The following is a 17,494-nucleotide window of genomic DNA, read 5'->3' as shown; positions in this document are numbered from 1 at the left end:
ATACCCACAAGCCAGCTCACTTTTCTATGCCAAATTTAAAAAATAAAAATAGTGAAAAACTTAACTTAAGTTAAGCGGTTTTATTGTGATAAAACATAATAATAATACATATAATGTACTAAAAGCAAAAAAATATCTAGGCAAGTAGCAGTTAGTAGTTATCACACCCGTTCATTCATTATTCTAGGGAATTGATGGTACTAAAATAAAATCCCGGGGCATATGATGAAACTATTAATTATGGATAACGGAAATCCAACGTTCTATTAGCCAAATCATTTCATTTGATACCGATGATAATGAGACATGGCCGACCATTTTGTGTCGGTGTCCTTTCTGAATATGTGTTGTTCATAATGCAGTTTGTTCTCCAAGTCAAGTCCATTCATTTGATACACATATCCCTATTAACATATTTAAATCTAATATGAAATCAGGCATTTTATAGCGGCGGCCAAATTGGATTTTTCGAGATAATGGTATATGCAGTATTATAATGACAGCAGAGATAAATGTGTATTTCAAATTTCAGATCAATTAGTCAAAAGGAACGGGGGAAAATTTCTATTAATATGGGACAACCCTACAGACAAACAAACAAGTCAAGTTGAACGAAATCGTTTAAAAATGTAGTTGGCTATTTTGTTACTGCGGCCATCTTGAATTTTCCAAAAAATAGCTGTGTTCTACTGGTGAAGCCCCTTCATTTGATACCCATTTTAATGGGGTTACCCAAAAAAATAATATGACGGCATTTTGTGGTGGCGGCCATTTTGGATTTGCATTTTTCATAAATAACTGTGTTCTTCTAGTCAATCCATTTCACTTGATACCCCTATTGATGGGGCTTTGAGAAAATATGTAATCCGCCATTTTGTAGCGGCCGCCATCTTGGATTTCTAAGATCATGATGTAAACCAGAGATCGAAATGTTCGCCGATTTGAGACGAAAAACATCCGTTTTCACCCACAGGGAAAAATAGCTGAGAATATAGGAGGCGAGATAATGTTATACGCTCACTTCGATTCTCGCGAGAAACGCAAAGCCGATTTTTATTTTTCGGTGAGTTATGATTGCCGAAGAATGGTTTCGTTTTCAGTGACTCCTTGATGCCGATAATGGTTTTTCACTTCTTCAGTACAGCTGAAAACATTGCATGAAAATATGCTGCAATATGGGGTTTCATCGTGAAGTGAACATGAGATGGATTAATATTTGTACAATTCAGACGCTGTCCAAATGCAGATCGTTTGGACGCTGTCCTAACAGATTAACGTTGGTAAAGTTAGCTATGATTTTTCGCTCCATATTTTCAGTACCAAATGAGAGGCGAAAAACCATTCTCGTTGAACTTCCGGGAACGAAATTTTCCACATCTCTTTCTCTCTGAAAAAGATTTTTCGGTGAAAACGAAGAGACGATAATATCAACAATACACGGTTCATCGAAAACTAGATTGATTGATTGAATATTTATCGTGCATCCGAGCGAGGATTTCGATCTCTGATATAAACAGTTCTATAATGACTGCAGAGATAAAGGTGTGTTCCAAATTTCAGATCAATGGGTCAACAGGAAGGGGGTCAAATTTCTATTAATGTGGTACAGCGCTATAGACAAACATGTTACATACAAACATACAAATATGTTACTCCAGCATTCTATCAAATCGAGGGCGATTAGCCTCTCCTTAACCTGGCGCGACGTTTCCACCGCTTTTAACACAGTTCGATAAGCAATTAGGCTCTTCTGCTCCACATCCCATATAAACTCCTGTCTCTTTCTCTTGCGGTATCGCACCGCATACATCGCCTGCAAATACATAGATATCCCTTATGCTGAAAATCTATCTCAAGATACATCTGGCGATAGAATGAAGTCAAGCACAATCACCGCTCTCTTCTATACAGTGCGAGTCCGAAAATTTTATGGAGCGCACGACAGAAATCGGCGTTATGCAAAACCATCCTATATCGCTCAAATTAATACGACACATGATAGAAAAAAGCAACGTACAAACGTTTTCGCGTTCACAATCGCTTCTCGGTGTCTTTCCTGCTTGGCGTCCGATGACAGAAAGTGGCCAAGCACCACCGTCGCTCTCTTTATATAGCCACCCGTGGTTGCTTGTAATGCATACCTGTTTACTGTGGGAGCGCAGACGAAATGTATGGGAAAGTAGGGATTTCTTTCTTCCAATATTTCATCAATTTGAACTTCATATGAACCGAAAAACCGTAATGTATGGCATATAAACAATTGCTGAGGATATTTCCTATTAATGTGTGTATTTGGAATCAAAATCCATTCATTAATTATTTATTAATTGAAGAGGTATTAACGTTCAAAAACTGAACACTTTTTCACAACGAAATATTGAAATGGGCCCCTATATTGAAAGGTGTTATGGGCAGGTGCGTTGTTGTTCGTGGTTTTCGTCACACGTGATTTTCGACGCGCACTACAAACCACGTTCCATTCAAACCACTGCTGCTCGCAAACTACTATAGTGACAAAAACGTGTTTTCGTACGTTTATAGCACACTTCAAGCTACTGAACGCACTATTCGTTTTGGTGGTGACGTAATGATGACGTAATTTTTCTTGTATCATTTATTGCTTTACACTTGTCTGTGCAGTGGGTTTCGCTATAGTAAAATGAGACGATATATGCGGTTCAAACTTGTATGCAGGCTTCGAAAATAGTGTGCCATGTTTGATACAACTCGAATATGCAAGCAACAGTCTTCGTTCCTCTCTTAGTTTAATCACTAAATGTTACAAAAGTGATTGCTGACATTCATACAAGTATCTGAATGATCCTCTCATATTTGGTTATATGTTCGTGAGAGTTTACTTGCATGACACATTGTGTATCATTTGATTTTGATCGAAATCCAAACACTGCCCAGCGGTATTCTTTTGTTGTTATGTGTTGCAAATCACGACACAAAAGAGAACGAGACAACTCTGCATCGGCTCGCACTTTATTGCACACCAGCATGCAAGCAAAGCTATCATATACTCTTTTGGTCAGAAAGCTTATTTTCTTCTTTGCCTCTAACATATGCATATCGACCTCTCCATGCATCATGAAACATTCATATTCAGCTAATGTAGCAGATCCTGATTTTTAAGTCTCAGAGAGTGCAAACTATATGATTATTTAGCTCGATAGAGGCTAAGGGAGGGTAGTCGGATTATATTTTCCATTTTTAACGCCTGAATCCCTTGAAATATGTATATTCATATAGACCGCATAGTTTTACTAGCAACACCGCTCCAGTGAGAAGCAAAAACTCTCGTGTTTTATCTCTTTTCCCATTCGCTGCTCTCCGCAAATGGTGACTGAATGATGACGTAATTTTTCTTGTATCATTTATTGCTTTGCACTTTTCTCTGCAGTGGGTTTCGCTATAGTAAAATGGGACGATATATGCGGTTCAAACTTGTATGCAGGCTTCGAAAATGGTATGCGATGTTTGATACAGATCAGATATGCAATCAACAGTCTTCGTTCCTCTCTTAGTTTAATCACTAAATGTTACACAAGTGATTACTAACATTCATACAAGTATCTGAATGATCCTCTCATATTTGGTTATATGTTCGTGAGAGTTTACTTGCATGACACATTGTGTATCATTCGATTTTGATCGAAATCCAAACACTGCTCGTTATTGAATAGCCATACCTCGTATTCCAAAAAATCGCAGGAATCGATCTTTTCCGATTTTTTTTATCGTACTGAATGTGTTTTTCTGTGAACTTTGATTTAAATCTATCCTAAAACCACCTTGCAAATTTCATAAACGTTGGATCCAATCAAAATTCATGAGGAGCAGTTCGAAACGTTCCTTTCTAGAACTGGGACTACTACCAAAATTTCAACTAAATGCCAGATGTATGGCACGATTGGATTTTATTGCATCATTGGCAGGATTATTTAATTAAATGATTTCTTGACGGTAAAAGATGAATGCTCTTGAAAATACTATTTTTCAGGGCTTTCGAGCTTTTGTACAACCTTTATGCTGGAAAACAATATTAAATACTTTTGTTTGTTTGAATGGAAATGTGAAATGTTTATTCCATGTTTAACACGTTGAGCCTCACATCGGACCTTGGGGACTGACACGGAATTTTCCGTGTTTTTCGCGTCAATCTCATTAGACATACAGTGGACTTATCGTTTGGAGAGAGTCGGCACTGGGAACGACAGCAACTAAGTAAGAAAACTATATTTAGAAAGGTGCATTAACTATCCACAGGGACCGACGAGGGTCGGACGAAAAGTTTGTTGTGGGTCCCATTTTTCGGTCGGGGCTCAACGTGTTAAAGAAAAGGCTACATTTATACAGAACTAGCTGACCCAGCAAACTTCGTCCCGCCCAGAATGGATTTTTTGTTATCATTCACATTTTCTCAATAGACGAATTTCATGCCAACTAGACTGGCCATTGGCAGCACCATTTCAAATATCAGTGAAACGTTGTGGGTGTAAGCACATGAGTCTTTTAAGCAACTTTGCATACTTGAGATATTCAAAAAAGAATTAGACTACTTTTTAGAAAAGGGCCGACAAAATCTTCTTAATTTTTTACAAAAATTTATGACTCAAAAAATATTATACCTGCAAATTTTTGGTCAAAAGATAAAATGTAGGAAATTGTTTAAATTTTCATTTTTTTTAATTTTTACGAAAAAAATTCGCTGAAAAAAAATTATTTCAAAAATTGAAACTAATTTTTCTCAAAAACGTATTTATTAAAAATTATCAAAAAATTATATGAATAGTCCTTACAAATTCCAACAAGTCGTCTATACGTCGGGCACTTTTACAAGGAAAAAACTTTCTAACAACTTTTTTCATGTTTTCTTTGAAAAAATTACAAATAATCCTAATTTTGTTTAAAGTTAAGATATCGAACATAGACATAGGTTGATTCGTTCGCTCACTTGCAAGCTTATCGGATGCATTCTTCAGTCGATCCGAAAGAGGTGTTTTGTTCACATCGATTCTGTTGTGTTTTTTTCATCCGGCGCGCTTGCAAGCGTGGTGAATCTCAACCAAATGTGGTGTACGATCGAGACACTGAGGATCCATTCAACAGATCACATATACTCATCACATACGCCACACCGCAGCGGCAAGTAGAAGTTTATTTCTTTTTTTTCTCCCTTCTATTATTTCTTCCACTTTCTGTGCATAACAAATACCATTGTTTCGCTTGGTGTTTACGTAATCATCAAGGGTTGGCATTAGGGTGACCATCTTCATATATATTGCACTTGAACATTTTTTGGAACTTTTTTCATTTTTGAATTTAATTTAATAAAAATTAGTTTGAATAACTATAATTTTCTACTGTAACTAAAATAGAAGTTTATCTTATTATATTTATTTTTTAATTTTTTTATTACCAATAAATTCTGTTCATATCGAACAGTTGACGAAATTTATTACTATGGCTGAAGGCGGGGAGGATCCCGCAACGACGCCAACGTATATCTTTGATACGGAACCCCCTGAAGAACCGGAAGGTGAAGTAGAAATTGGAAGAAGAAAGGAAATAGAAAACGTAATTTCTGATGATGAGGAGGATGAAGAAAAACTGGATGTTCGTCAAAAAGTATACCCTGAGGGCTCCAAAGGCCCATTCATTGTGTACTTTAGGCGAAAATCCAAACCCCTCAATGTTATTCGCATCTCTAAAGAGCTGACAAAAAACTTCTCAGATGTTACCGAGATTACTCGGATAGAGCCAGACAAATTACGAGTTGTCGTCTCCAGCCGGACCCAAGCAAATGATATAACCCGTTGCGATCTCTTTGCGATTGAGTATCGCGTATACGTGCCCTGTCGTGCTCTGTGTAATCGACGGCGTAATCAACCGAAAAGAGTTTGACCCGAAATGATATACTCAAGGATGGAGTCAGGTCGCTTCAAGAACTCTTCGCTTAAAACTGCGAAGATTCTTGCATGCGACCAACTGAAATCCGTATCTATTATAAATAATAAGAGAGTTCTCAGTTCGACAAATTCTTTTCGAGCCACCTTTGAGGGCTCCGCCCTTCCAAACTTCGTTTCGATAGATGCGCTTCGTTTACCTGTTCGATTGTTTGTACCCCGGGTAATGAGTTGCAACAACTGCAAGCAACTTGGTCACACGGCCGTCTACTGTTGCAATAAAAAGCGTTGCGCAGATTTTAGTGAGAGTCATGATGGGACTTCTTGCGCAAAAGAGCGCAAGTGTCTTCATTGCGACGGCCCTCCCCATGATCTTTCTCAATGCCCGCTGTACATACAAAGAGGGGAAAAAATCAAGCGTTCTTTAAAGGAATTTTCAAAACGGACTTATGCAGAAATGCTTCAGAATTCCGTGCCAACGACGCAGGACAATCCTTACTCCCTCCTGCAGAACGACGAGCCTGTCGCTGACGCTTCCAACGCGGGAAGTTCTGGTACATCGCAGGGTGCCATCAGAAAAAGGAAAATTACTACTTTTCCATCACTCCCCAACAAAATTTCCCAAGTTGTATTGAAACTTCGAACCGATTGTGCTGAAGATAGACCGAAGCAAGTACCTCCTGGTTTACACGGTTCTTCTACTAACCAGGGGTCCTCAGCACTTCCGGAACAACACCCAATACGTCTGTTCCTTTTTCGCGGTCAAAGCAACAGTCACAACCTGGCTTGTTTGCGCTTTCTGACCTGGTGGACAACATTTTGAATGCTTTGAATATTAATGACTCTCTTAAAAGCATAGTATTATGTTTGCTTCCGGTAGTGAGAACATTCTTGAAAGAAAAATGTGCCTTTTTAGCAGCGTTCATTTCCCTCGATGTCTGATTCAGTGCAAGAGGTCAAGGAATTGACCACTGCAATACAGTGGAATTGCAGAAGCATCATCCCTAAACTAGATCAATTTAAATTTTTAGTTTATAGCTCTAACTGTGATGTATTTTCCCTCTGTGAAACATGGCTTTCTTCAGCCGACGAGCTGAATTTCCACGATTTCAACATTATTCGCCTCGGTCGAAATGACTCGTTTGGTGGCGTACTATTGGGGATTAAAAAATGCCACTCCTTCTATAGAGTCACTCTCCTATCGATGACAGGCATTGAAGTTGTCGCTTGCCAGACACAAATCAATGGCGAAGACCTCTGCATTGCCTTTATATATATTCCTCCCAGAACTATGGTTGGCCGCCATCTGTTTTTTGATATCATCGAGGCATTGCCGGAGCCGCGGCTAATCTTAGGTGATTTCAACTCCCATGGAACAGCATGGGGTTCACTCTACGATGACAACCGTGCCACTTTGATTTACGATCTGTGCGACAACTTCAAATTGACAGTTTTGAATACTGGGGAAGCAACTAGAATAGCCAACCCTCCTGCACGGGCAAGCATGCTAGACATATCACTTTGCTCTTCTTCGTTATCCCTGGATTGCACGTGGAAGGTAATCCAAGATCCCCACGGTAGTGATCACCTGCCAATAATTTTATCGATCGCCAATGAATCAGGTTCTCGTGAGTCAATCGATATTGCGTATGACCTTACGAAAAATATTGACTGGAGAAAATTTGCAGAAATAACATCTGAAGCACTTGTTTCAATGCATTAACTTCCTCCACTCGAAGAGTATAACTTTATATCGAGTTTGATTTACGAAAGTGCACTTCAAGCTCAAAAGAAACGTGTTCCTGCTACCACTTTCCGACGTCGTCCTCCATCACTTTGGTGGGACAAGGAGTGTTCAAAGGTCTACCTTGAAAAATCATCCGCTTTCAAAAAAATCAGGAAAACTGGGTTAGTGGAATGGTTTCTAAAGTACCAAGCTCTAGAAGCCAAACTAAAAGGTTTGATCAAAGCAAAAAAGCGTGGATATTGGCGGAAATTCGTCAATGGTTTGTCAAGGGAGACCGCTATGAGCACTCTTTGGAATACGGCTAGGAGAATGCGTGGCTGGAACCATACAAATGAAAGTGAGGAATACTCTGACCGTTGGATTTTCAAATTTGCATGAAAGGTTTGTCCCAATTCCGTTCCTGCACAAAGCGTCGTACGCGACATTCCGCTCCTATGCGACTATGAGAATTTTTCGATGGTGAAATTCTCAATTGCCCTCCTCTCATGTAACAATTCAGCTCCGGGGTCGGACAAGATTAAATTCAACTTGTTGAAGAATCTTCCCGACTTGGCAAAACAGCGTTTGCTGAACTTATTCAACAAGTCAAGTGAGAGTGATAGCCATACGAAAACCCAACAAGCCGGCTTGCGATCACAACTCGTATAAGCCGATTGCAATGTTATCCTTTATTCGTAAATTGTTAAAGAAAATGATTTTACTTCGTTTGGACAAGTGGGTCGAAACGAACAATTTGCTGTCAAATACGCAGTTTGGCTTCCGCCGGGGTAAAGGGACGAATGATTGTCTCGCGCTGCTATCTTCTGAAATTCAAATTGCATTTGCTCGTAAAGAACAAATGGCTTCTATTTTCCTGGATATCAAAGGGGCATTTGATTCAGTTTCCATGGAAATTCTCTCAGAGAAGCTTCATAATCGTGGACTTTCATCAATTCTGAATAATTTCTTGTACAATTTACTGTCAGAAAAGCACATGACTTTCTCTCATGGCAGCTCGAAATCTTCTCGTTATAGTTTTATGGGCCTACCACAAGGCTCCTGCCTAAGCCCCCTCTTGTACAGTTTTTACGTCAATGATAAGGATGATTGTTTAACTAGAGACTGCACGCTGAGACAATTTGCAGACGATGGAGTTATTTCCATCACGGGTACTAATCCCGTCGTTCTGCGAAAGTCGTTGCAAGATACCCTGAACAATCTGTTCACGTGGGCCCTCAAACTGGGTATCGAATTCTCTACGGAGAAAACTGAAATGGTCGTTTTTTTCTAGGAAGCACGAACCCGCCTAATTCCAGCTTCAACTATCCGGCAAAACGATCCAACACTTTATGGTTTTCAAATACCTGGGTGTATATTTTGATTTTAAGTGTACCTGGGGGAGACACATTGCGTATTTGAAACAGAAATGCCAGCAATGAATCAATTTTCTCCAAACAATAACCGGAACATGGTGGGGCGCCCATCCAGGAGACCTCATTCAGCTGTACAAAACTACGATATTATCAGTGTTAGAATATGGCAGTTTTTGCTTCCGATCAGCTGCCAGGATTCATATTCTCAAGCTGGAGAGAATACAATATCGTTGCTTGCGTATAGCAATGGGGTGTTTGCATTCGACACATACGATGAGTCTCGAAGTTTTGGCAGGAGTACCCCCGCTTACTCTTCGGTTCACAGAATTATCCTACAGATTTCTCATCCGTTGCAAGATCATGAATCCATTGGTGATTGATAACTTCGAAAATCTACTCCAACTGATTCCTCAGTCAAGTTTTATGTCTTTATACCATGAGTACCTTACCCACGACGTGCACCCTTCACCAGGCATCTCCAACCAAGTTTGCTTCCCATACTTTTGCAATTCCTCTGTCAATTTTGATCTGTCCATGAGACAAAAAATCCATGGAATCCAAGATCATCTACGATCCAATGTTATTCCGTCCATATTCTCGGAAAAATATGGGAAAGTTAGATCTGATAGAATGTTCTTTACTGATGGTTCATTCATAAACGGATCCACTGGCTTCGGCATCTTCAATGAAAATTCCAGTGTCTCTTTCAAACTCAAAGATCCTTGTTCCGTGTATGTTGCTGAACTGGGTGCGATATACTACGCACTAGGGATCATTGAAACATTGCCCATCGACCATTATTTTATTTTTCCAGACAGTCTCAGTTCAATAGAGGCAATCCGCTCAATGAAAGTTGATAAACGCTCATCTTATTTCCTAACAAGAATAAGACATCTTTTGAGTGCTTTGGTCGAAAAATTATTCTAGATTACCTTAGCATGGGTTCCCTCTCATTGCTCGATTCCGGGGAATGAGAAAGCGGACTCGCTAGGCGCATCAGAAGGCACACTTTTTGAAAGGCAAATTGCTTATAATGATCTTTTCCACATTCCTCGTCAGCACACGCTCGTAAGTTGGCAGCGCATGTGGAGTGAAGATGAGTTCGGTCGTTGGTTACACACGATTATCCCTAAGGTCTCGACGAGTGCATGGTTCAAGGGATTGAATGTAGGTCGTGATTTCATTCGCGTGATAACTCGGCTTATGTCCAATCACTACAACCTAAACGCGCATCTTTATCGCATTGGGCTCGCAGCAAACAATCTTTGTGATTGTGGTGATGGCTACCACGACATCGAGCGTGTTGTCTGGTCGTGTATCCGGTTCCATGCTGCCCGCTCTCAGCTTTCCAGAGCATTGAGGGCACTAGGCAGACAATCGGATATCCCCGTCCGAGATATCTTAGGTAGTCGTGATCCTGATCTTCTGCTTCATCTATACCTTTTCATCAGAAACGTTTGATGATGTTTCCTCCGTTGTATCCCTGTATCATATCCCTCCTATCCAATTGATAAACTTTTACTCAGTCGCGGCAATACATACACATACTCTTTACAGATACACAGGTCGAAGATTGTGCAGGCCACTGATCATTCAATAAGAGCCAAAGGTTGTACCGCTCATGGCAACTCTACACGAGCTGAAGATTGTACCGCCCAGTGACCATTCTACCCTGGATTCCTCGAGTCAAGAGAGACGCACCACGATTAATATGAAGTACAGACTAGGGGGGCGTAGCTGATCAATGGTCAGTTACACCCCAATAGGAAGTATCCCGTGCCGGCCACACATACATAGTACTGGAGACTGCAACATCCCAATTATGAGATCTTTGTAATACTAGCCTCGAGCCAACCGCGAGTAATCGGTTACATATTAAAGGGTGTGTCACATCAAATTGCATCACGGAAAAAACGCTGTAGAAAGTAGACCAATAGACCGATCCTTTTGAAAATTTTAGACAGTAAAATAAAAACTATTAAACAACTTTTGGCATTTTCTTTTTATTCATACTTCGAGCCCAAGCCCGTATGCTCGCACCTTCCTCTTTACCCCGTCCATAAGGTTCTGTACAACGTCAGGTTGTAGTGTTTTTTGAACAGAAATCCATTTTCTCTTGAAGTCGGCCTCCGATTTGACAACTTTTGGGTTCTTCCGGAGGGCCTGCTTCATAATCGCCCAATATTTCTCTATTGGGCGAAGCTCCGGCGCGTTGGGCGGGTTCATTTCCTTTGGCACGAAGGTGACCCCGTTGGCTTCGTACCACTCCAACACGTCCTTTGAATAGTGGCACGAAGCGAGATCCGGCCAGAAGATGGTCGGGCCCTCGTGCTGCTTCAATAGTGGTAGTAAGCGCTTCTGTAGGCACTCCTTAAGGTAAACCTGCCCGTTTACCGTGCCGGTCATCACAAAGGGGGCGCTCCGCTTTCCGAAAGAGCAGATCGCTTGCCACACCATGTACTTTTTGGCAAACATGGATAGTTTCTGCTTGCGAATCTCCTCCGGAACGCTGAATTTGTCCTCTGCGGAGAAGAACAACAGGCCCGGCAGCTGACGAAAGTCCGCTTTGACGTAGGTTTCGTCGTCCATTACCAGGCAATGCTGGTAATTACCAGGCAATGCTGGCTTCGTTAGCATTTCGGTGTACAGCTTCCGGGCTCGCGTCTTCCCCACCATGTTTTGCCTTTCGTCGCGATTAGGAGCCTTCTGAACCTTGTATGTACGCAGGCCCTCCCGCTGCTTGGTCCGCTGGACGAATGAACTTGACAAATTCAGCTTATTGGCGACATCCCGGACCGAACTTCTCGGATCACGTCTAAACTGCTTAACTACGCGCTTGTGATCTTTTTCACTGACGGAGCATCCATTTTTGCCGTCCTCACCTTCCGGTCGATGGTTAGGTTCTCGAAGTATCGTTTTAGTACTCTGCTGACCGTGGATTGGACGATTCCCAGCATCTTACCGGTGTCCCGATGTGACAACTCCGGATTCTCGAAATGAGTGCACAGGATTAATTCACAACGCTCTTTTTCGTTCGACGACATTTTTCCAAATTTACGAAAAATTGACAGTGAAGCATGGCCAACGTGATCTATACACTCTTATCTGATTATAAGCGAGAGCTGAAGATATAATTCCTAAAAAATAAATTTCTACAGCGTTTTTTCCGTGATGCAATTTGATGTGACACATCCTTTACTAACATAGTTGTAAGCAAGGATGCAAAATTTCGAAAGAACATGTTGAAATCGAAAAGCAATTTATATCAGTGCAAAATATCTCTACCGACACTCTTCACTTCTTTCTATTGCAGTGCCGCTGTGCCTATGACCGCTGGCTCACCATCTCGTTTGTTTTGATATAGTTTTCGTTCCATCAACAGAAATATCAGTTCATTCTCGATGTCAGTGAATGCTCAAGCCGAAAATATCACCTTTCATTGCGTCCTGGTGAAATTTTCGTTGGTCATACACCCATAAACTCAGCACTCAAATGTGCCGTTGCCCATCGATGTGTGTGCAATAAGCGGCACAAAAATGGAACCGGGCTAGAAACATACCAGGAAAACATACACACGAACAAGCGTTTATACGTCTGACGCGGTGTCAGTGAGATGATATTTCCTTGTATGGAATTTTGTTCCCTTCCACTGTCAGCTGATCGAAGATGCGTATGAAAATTTCGGGCGTAAATTCTCAGTGAGACAGTGGAACGAATGAGTGTGGGGAATAATGCAAAAACCAAATGTTCCACGTGACGGAGTGTCGGTTGCATGTAATTAAGTTTGGTTCATTTGTCATGAACTGCAGGGACATTGGTGATTGATTTTGATGTTATCTCAATATCTTACGCTGTCATTAAAGTGAGTGTGAGATTTTGCAACACTGGTTGTAAGACAAAAATTGTCAAAATATTGGACTCCCGGCCCCGTCAGGCTAACGCCACATGTGTCTTAATAAAATATATATTTTGGAAAAAAAAAGGATATCGAACACACTAGACAAAATTTTAGATCTCATTAAAATGTGAACTTTGGTCGAAGACATCAACTTTCTATCTTTCATAGTTTCTGGAATATTGTAGGGTTCATTATTATATGCATTCTTTTTATATCCTCACAATTTGGAAGAATCTTGATAATCGATCAGATTCATACCTGTGAGTGTAGACCCTTGGTTGAATATTGAAGGTAATTTATTCGTAATTCCCATATTGTCCCGAATATTCTTATTTTCCTTTCAAAGGCGGAGTCATATTGGCGGTTTGGGCCGCCTCGATTCTTTATCCTCGTTAAATGGGGACTTTATTCCGATTGCGATTTATTCCGGCCACGACTCATAATACAGCTTTCATATGAAATAGGTATAATGTTGAGGATTGGGTAAATTTCATGCAAAACCAATGATCCCTTTCTAGCTCACGTATGTTACCGTTCAGAAGTGTCGTAGAATATTTTAGAAGAAACTGAATACATGAAACTAGGTTTTACGTGATTAAGGAGTTCAAGGAATATTTATTGACACTTCAACGCGAAACCTTGATGTTGGATTGGTAAAGGGTGTGTCACATCAAATTGCATCACGGAAAAAACGCTGTAGAAATTCGCCCAGTAGACCGATCCTTTTGAAAATTTTAGACAGTAAAATAAAAACTATTAAACAACTTTTGGCATTTTCTTTTTATTCATACTTCGAGCCCAAGCCCGTATGCTCGCACCTTCCCCTTTACCCCGTCCCTAAGGTTCTGTACAACGTCAGGTTGTAGTTTTTTTTGAACAGAAATCCATTTTCTCTTGAAGTCCGTCTCCGATTTGACAATTTTTGGGTTCTTCCGGAGGGCCTGCTTCATAATCGCCCAATATTTCTCTATTGGGCGAAGCTCCGGCGCGTTGGGCGGGTTCATTTCCTTTGGCACGAAGGTGACCCCGTTGGCTTCGTACCACTCCAACACGTCCTTTGAATAGTGGCACGAAGCGAGATCCGGCCAGAAGATGGTCGGGCCCTCGTGCTGCTTCAATAGTGGTAGTAAGCGCTTCTGTAGGCACTCCTTAAGGTAAACCTGCCCGTTTACCGTGCCGGTCATCACAAAGGGGGCGCTCCGCTTTCCGCAAAAGCAGATCGCTTGCCACACCATGTACTTTTTGGCAAACTTGGATAGTTTCTGCTTGCGAATCTCCTCCGGAACGCTGAATTTGTCCTCTGCGGAGAAGAACAACAGGCCTGGCAGCTTACGAAAGTCCGCTTTGACGTAGGTTTCGTCGTCCATTACCAGGCAATGCGGCTTCGTCAGCATTTCGGTGTACAGCTTTCGGGCTCGCATCTTCCCCACCATGTTTTGCCTTTCGTCGCGGTTAGGAGCCTTCTGAACCTTGTATGTACGCAGGCCCTCCCGCTGCTTGGTCCGCTGGACGAATGAACTTGACAAATTCAGCTTATTGGCGACATCCCGGACCGAACTTCTCGGATCACGTCTAAACTGCTTAACTACGCGCTTGTGATCTTTTTCACTGACGGAGCATCCATTTTTGCCGTTCTTCACCTTCCGGTGGATGGTTAGGTTCTCGAAGTATTGTTTTATTACTCTGCTGACCGTGGATTGGACGATTCCCAGCATCTTACCCATGTCCCGATGTGACAACTCCGGATTCTCGAAATGAGTGCACAGGATTAATTCACGACGCTCTTTTTCGTTCGACGACATTTTTCCAAATTTACGAAAAATTGACAGTGAAGCATGGCCAACGTGATCTATACACTCTTATAAGCGAAAGCTGAAGATATAATTCCTAAAAATTAAATTTCTACAGCGTTTTTTCCGTGATGCAATTTGATGTGAAACACCCCTTAATTGCGAAATTACAATACATATTCATTCACTGCTTCCTGTTTATTGTAATACAATTTTCTTTTACTTTCATTTCAGCATCATAACTTCATTGAGCGGATTCACGCCGACAACACAAACACACACATCCAAAACCACAAAGAAGAGAAAGGGAGGCAAATATGTGTTCCCTTGTAATTATTTTATATCGCCTTTACAGCTTTCCAACTGTATCACATTTTTCCTCGGCGTTCTTTGTTCCACCCTCACGAAAGGTAAGAGAAGATAAATCTTAGTATAATAGTGTAGACACAACAACACACAGGTACTTGCAGAGAAAGGGAACAAGGCAAAATGATGATTATTCTAACATAGTTGTTGACGAAACTAGCAGACGATCTGGGGAGAAACGAAACATAACAAGAGAATTCATTGTTCAAAGATAAAAAGATATCGTAAACACTTCTAGCTATACACTAGGCTAAACAACACCACCCTGTACATAGTAAAAGCATAAACACACAACTTTAAAACTACGCAAAACACAAATATGCTAGAGAGTTCATTTGGCTATGCGTTAAAGACTTATATGCTACTCTTATTTATATACGAACCACGAGGTTATTATCTCAAATCCAACAAAACGCTTCTATTTCCGTAATTATTACTTTTTGCAGGAAAACAGAAGATTCATTTAACGTTTTTTTTTGTTTCCAAGATTTATTTTCAATCAGAAACAAGGTAGGTTCCCAGTACAATTCCACAGTTATTTTGTACGATTAAAAAGGTGCAATCGGCATTGAAAACACACGAGACGCGGTAATGGGAAAAGAAATTTAATTTTTAGCTTCACTATGAAAATGTTCGGTGTTTAGACTCTTTAACGCGGGTAATCTTGTAGTTTTTGACTAGCAAAATTTACCTCTCGAGGAAGATTAATTTATCGAGAAAGAAAAAAATATGAGAGCAGAGAAGAAAAGCATAAAAAATAATTGATGTGAATTGTTTCCACTTGAATTGGGGGAAGATACAAAAAAAAAACTAGAAGATATTTTACGCAACATTTTATCATCTGTATATAGATAAAAGCAGTCTTTCTTAAATTGAATAATTTTGCATAAGCTAGGCAAGCATTATATGAGCTATGTTATGTACTATTAGTACTGATATGGTCGATAGATTGATGAAAGTTTCACGAGAGATAAGATGATTACAACACTGTTCTGTAATTAAACTTATGCTGATTTACTTAAGTACCAGAACAAAACCATGCGGAACATATTTTGATGATGAGGTGCCCGAGGTCGAGGACGATGCGAGCATCATTTTAAGCAAACCGGGATTTTATTTTTATAAAATAACATCCAGACAGTTTCGAATTGAGAGAAACACTGAGAGAATATAACTATATGAATGAACACAGCGGAATAGAAATTTATGAAGATCTATCGTATGAATACTGAAATATATGAAAAAAAAACAAACATAAAACGGAAACATTTACGATAAACGAATATTACTTTCTTGTCGTTCAGATATTCATTCAAACATTATAGTGAACAGAAACAAAAAGATAAATACATTCTATGAAGAATTGGCGGACGTGGGCAGCATTGATAAATACTACATTGATTGAACTATAAACGTATAAAAGTTATTCGAAATTCTACGGGATATTGATTGTTACGCATTTTCATGAATAACAAAAACTGGAAAGGAACGGAAGGGAAGAAGGTCTCCAGAACGAGTTACAGTCGAGAAGATCGCCGAAAAAAAAATAAGTAATGAAAAAAAATGAAACAAAACAGGAATCGTCTCGTTTGGACCCATTTCTGGAAACCAATGTTAGGATGGATAGAAGAAGGCTATGGTCAGGAGGAGCAGAGGTGATTTGACATTGATACCTATGTAAGATTCCATGTAACGTGACGCAACATTTCGGAGAGAGTTTCAATAAAGGTATATTTATCCACGTTTCGACAGAAAGAAAGGAAGGGATGTTTCATTTCACTTATGTTTGTTATCTCCTCCAAATGTTACCTATGTACCGAAAGAAATAATCCTTGGTCTTTAGATAGTGACGGAATGATAGGAACGGAACGGTAATGGAAATATTTCCGGAGTGCTTATTTGTCCGATCGAGTGATTACAGATTTACTACCCCTTTCACAAGAAATTCAAAATACTTGCAATTCGTCACTCGCACTGTGAAAATTGAAGATAAATTAATTTTATTGATACATACAATACCATTACTATCGATTCTTTAAAACTAAAAACGACGCTTATTATTTCTCTTCTTCTTCTTCTTCTTCTTTTTGGCTTTAAGAGTGTTTAAACTTTTCAGTTCATTCGCCTCTATTATTATTTCTCTTCCATTCTTCATTTGCTTTTTATGCATGTGACAATCGTCACGCAGATTTGAGAGCGGGAATAAGGTGAGAGTTCATTCAAGTGAGATTTCTCACGGCATACGCCTGGTGGAATCGCGTGATATACGTGACAATTGTCATCTCACCTCACACGCCGCGTAGAATCAGGCTGAGTTATTCGCATACCTGTATTTTCTAGCCAAACAAATATTTGTACATGTTAAAATAGCATGTATTTCTGCTTGAAAATGTCACAGGAGGGTTGTGTCCGAGACACGTCCGCATATT

At 40.2% G+C, this 17,494-nt stretch overlaps 1 protein-coding gene across 6 annotated transcripts in view; it reads left to right on the top strand.

Annotated features, from left to right (window-relative positions):
• Nucleotides 1-16,824, top strand: part of LOC129780578 (poly(A) polymerase type 3) — a 31,798-nt gene extending 14,974 nt beyond the window's left edge. For 5 of the 6 annotated variants that reach the window (XM_055788994.1, XM_055788995.1, XM_055788993.1 and 2 more), the window contains exon 7: nt 14,934-16,824. The gene's annotated coding sequence lies outside the window, so the exon portion shown is untranslated. The remainder of the gene's footprint in view (nt 1-14,933) is intronic. The other variant, XM_055788991.1, reaches the window with a different exon arrangement.
• The last annotated feature ends 670 nt before the right edge of the window (nt 16,825-17,494 follow it).

This window comes from Toxorhynchites rutilus, chromosome 3 (genome assembly GCF_029784135.1).
Source record: "Toxorhynchites rutilus septentrionalis strain SRP chromosome 3, ASM2978413v1, whole genome shotgun sequence".
Lineage (NCBI taxonomy): Eukaryota > Metazoa > Arthropoda > Insecta > Diptera > Culicidae > Toxorhynchites > Toxorhynchites rutilus.
The sequence above is the reverse complement of the archived record's forward strand: the minus strand, read 5'-3'. Positions and strand labels throughout refer to the sequence as shown.